A 4,701-nucleotide genomic window follows, 5' to 3' on the forward strand; every position below is an offset into this window, starting at 1 on the left:
AGTTAATGGAAGAACAGAGAGTTAATTGAAGAACAGAGAGTTAATTGAAGAACAGAGAGTTAATTGAAGAACAGAAAGTTAATTGAAGAACAGAGAGTTAATTGAAGAACAGAGAGTTAATGGAAGAACAGAGAGTTAATGGAAGAACAGAGAGTTAATTGAAGAACAGAGAGTTAATGGAAGAACAGAGGGTTAATTGAAGAACAGAGAGTTAATTGAAGAACAGAGAGTTAATTGAAGAACAGAGAGTTAATTGAAGAACAGAGAGTTAGTTGAAGAACAGAGAGTTAATTGAAGAACAGAGAGTTAATTGAAGAACAGAAAGTTAATTGAAGAACAGAGGGTTAATTGAAGAACAGAGAGTTAATTGAAGAACAGAGAGCTAGTTGAAGAACAGAGGGTTAATTGAAGAACAGAGAGTTAATTGAAGAAAAAAGGAGGGCCTCCTAAATTGAGTTTAGAATCATAGCTTGGACACCTTTTTTCTCAAGTAATTGAAAACTAGGACTCGAATAACGAATATCATCATTTTCTGCCGATTTTATTCGCCCATTGGTGTCTTTATTCGCCCACTGGTGTCTTTATTTTCCAATTCGTGTCTTTATTCGCCTACTAGTGTCTTTATTTGTCAATTGGTGTCTTTGTTCGCCCACCGGTGTCTTTATTCGAACAGCGTCTTTATCAGGAGACCTCCTGGAATATTACAATTGGGGCGTTTGCGGAGCGGGGCTGACGATTGGCGGTTTCATCAACGAGACGTTTCCACAAAAGTTGGAACCCCCCCCCCAAACACACACACTCCAGAGCAATGCCACTGACTGAAGTTGTCTTTAGACCATTCCCAAAGGGGGGACGGGACACAAACATGTTCGTATGCACAGTAGAATTGTAAATGGGCTCATTTATCTGTGCCATGCTCATACAATGCCGAAACAACATAGAGGGAACTGCTGCTTTTTCTTTCCTCATCCTTACTATCGTCATTTCCCTCTACTTCTTTTGTATGTTTGTCACTCTCTTGTGAACTGTTATTTCCGGGGTGCCTTGATAGTCGAAGCAGACTTTGTGCTGTTGAGACTAGAGAGGTGAGCAGAGTAAGCCTGATTCCCCGTTTGGACTTCTCTGTTGACATCTACCCTCATCATATTACCATATGCTGTTGCGAGCGCCGTTAAACCTTACTAAAACTAAAACATTATAAGATGGATAAATTGTTGGTTTCTAAAACTCTTACTAAGTCGTAAGTCTATGACCTGCTTTGTTTCGGCAAGTGTGGGTTGAAAAAGGGGAACGTTAACATGTTCAGCATAATAGAAAAGAAAGGTCTGTAGGATTCTGAGCTACATGCATGTTTAATACCCACCAAACCTCAAGAAAGGATCGAAGAATTGTTTTGCGGATATAAATAAATAGATACACTTGAATCTGTCTCTGGAAACAAGAACACGAGTACTGAAAAGCTACATTGAGCCAATCCTATTATACGGGTGCGAAGCATGGACAGTCAATAGACAGTTGAAAAGAACAATTGAGGCGACAGAGTTGTGGGTCATAAGACGCATGCTGCGTATCCCTTAGACATCTAGAAAAACAAATGAAGAAATCTTAGTTGAAGCCAATTGCAGACGGCCGCTTATGACGAATATACAAAACCGACATGCACATTTCATTGGACACATAATGCGGAAAGAAGCATTGGAGAATATTGTAACAACAGGCAAGTTTGATGGAAAGAGAGGCAGAGGCAGACAGAGGGAAACGATACTGGACTAGTTGACAACATGGCTGGGAGTAGCAAGAACAACAGACACCATTGCTACAACGCAGGACAGAGGGAAGTGGAGGTCCATGATCGCCCACGCCAGTCGGCAAGGCACTGGATGATGATGATATTCACTTTATTGTAGTATAGTAGAGTGGATACTCCTGATCAGTGAGGACCAAAGATAATACGGAATCTGGTTCTAGTCTGTACATTGTCGACTTCTAAGAGTTGGTTTAGTTCTGGTAAGAGTTTTACAACACCTGCAACCCAGTTGTTACTTACAAAGTATGAGCTGAGAACCGAAACGCTACACCACATATGGTCGCTTTTAAGCACAAGGGGGCTATCCCGAAAAATGCTGTTTCGAGAAAATCGAAGGTAAAGTTTTTGTCTTGTTCAGTTTCTTTTAAAAGACAAGGAGAGTTTTCTCTATAGCCAAACAAATATAGACACCAATGAAACAAAATTTCCCCTATAGGTAGGACAATTCCCACTTTTGATGAAAGTCAAGATTTCTGGAAACCACCGAAATCTTGGCTAGCCCGCTGGTGCTTAAAACGAGCTGGAACTTAAGAAGAAAATGCCACACCTTCGAAGAGGGGGAAGAAGTCTTACCCATAGAGGTAGTCAAGAGGGGGTGCTACATGGATAAATTCAAGGTAAAATATTTGTGTTTTGTTTCTTTCCTATTTTCAGTCTTTTTCCTCTTCTCAACTTTCCTAATAATTCTTCATTATTATACCGTTCGTAGAACAGGTACTTTTATTACTAGTAATAATAATAGTGATAATAATAATAATAATTTTAATGATAATAATAATAATAATAATAATAATAATAATAATAATAATAATAATAATAATAATTTTAATGATAATAATAATAATAATAATAATAATAATAATAATAATAATAATAATAATAATAGTAAAAATAATAATAACAATAACGACAACAAAAAATAATAGTAATAATAATAATAATAATAATAATAATAATAATAATAATAATATAATAATAATAATAATAATCATAATAATAATAGTTGCATAATTCATGTAACACCTTTCAAATCTCTACAGCATGCTCTTTACCCTTTGCAGCCATCATAATTTCATTGAATATCAATACATTATTGAAACGCGTTTAACTATGAACAAGAAAGGCTTTCCTGAAACGTGAAAGTCATTCCAAAGTGCCCTGATTGCTTTACTTTTAAACCATACTGTTCACTTGAGACCTGCCTTTCGCTTATCGCCAAGGACAGCAGATAGGAACATGCTAACATACTCGCGGCGGTAAGTAGGAATGGGAATCATAGGTCTTGGCAGGGGCGAAGGCTGACTTGTTTGACAGGGTAATCAAAGTGAAATGGGACCAGATAGGGCCTGGAGATATCACACTCACACAAGTCACAAGAATCTTACTGGCACTGGAGGCGGCAACTCTGAGTTGTGAATGAAAACAAATCCTGAATTCATGTTGTATGCTTGTTCAACCGCTAAAATAATCGGAAAAGTATTTCATTAAATATTTATTCTAACTAACCATAAATTTAACTTTAGATTTGAACACACGAACACCAAGGAAAGAAGCACAGATGTCAGCACTACAATGGCATGTTATACCAGACAGCCGAAACACTTTGGTAGAGCACGACAATTATTAATTTGTTATTTCACATTTGGCTGTTTTTTGTCTAGCTTTTCGCGGCCAGGAGCCGCTGTCATAATCGAGGTCACGATCTGATTATAGGACGTTAAAAAGTCGAGGAAAAAACCCCAAGCACTAGCAGCGTAGTAGCAGGAGTCAAAGGATTATTAGGAGTTAGTTCCCCTCACATCTGTGAGGTAGACTCGACCAGTGTAATAGTTCGCTTAGATAATCAGCGCGTCTGGGTGCTTATAACTGTGGCCCGAAAGGGGTGAGCAGGGTATATGCGACAATGAAACAGTTCTGACTGCTATGCACATGTTCCCTTCAACTATATTGGTTGACTCTCCCAGCCCCACTTTAAGCTTACCTAATCAAAGCTTGTGGCTGCTTATGGAGTGGCCCAATAGGGGCGAACAGGCTATTTCTGTGGCAATGAAACGGTTTTGAAGGTTAGGCATAGTCTATTGTTCACTGGTGATTATGAACGTCTTTTTACATTTAATTTATGAGGTTCACCTCTATGGGTGAATTTGACTGCGACAATGTTTCAAAATTAGGAAGGGAAGCAGTGATTATTTGATTATATAGACGTTTCGCCTCTGGGTCTTGGCTGAAGAGCTTCTAATTCTATCGTTGTAAACGTGACACGTCGCGGTGGAATCAGGCGCTCGTCAATTTTATTTCAGCACATTATGGTATCCATTTTAAAGTCGTTTACTTGTACTGCTTTTGAGTTAAAAAAACAAAACAGTACTCATCTATCTGGAACTTATGTTGAGATAGTTGCGATTGAACGAGGTGGGGGCCGCAAGGTATCAAAGGTAAAATTAGCGAGAAAAATTAGCGTCAACTTTTGGTGAATTCCAAAGATGCAGTGTACATCACATCAAAATGTACAGTGCTTAGAAATTACAACTTTACATCTTGTTTTGCCTGTTATAAACTCTCTCTCTCCCCCCGTTGTTTAAAAAAAAGTAAAATAAAATCTATCCAGACAGAAAGTGGTTTTTTTTTTTCAACAGACATACAAAAGAACTTTTCAAAAGTATATGTGAGGCAGCGTGGTGGAATCGGACACTCGTCAAAATAATGAAATTGAAGAGACTGGCATTTTCCCTCGGGTTTGGAAATTTTTATTAAATTTTTATTTTTGGGCTCAATACCTTTCATGTCCATTAAAGAACACGACATTCAGGTTTGGATACCATTGTAAAATGTTGATTAAAAGCACAAAAAGAGTAAATTTTCTGTTTTCATGGACTCTCACGTTAAAAGGGGGG

Source organism: Aplysia californica, unplaced genomic scaffold (assembly GCF_000002075.1).
Source record: "Aplysia californica isolate F4 #8 unplaced genomic scaffold, AplCal3.0 scaffold00220, whole genome shotgun sequence".
In the NCBI taxonomy this organism is placed as follows: domain Eukaryota; kingdom Metazoa; phylum Mollusca; class Gastropoda; order Aplysiida; family Aplysiidae; genus Aplysia; species Aplysia californica.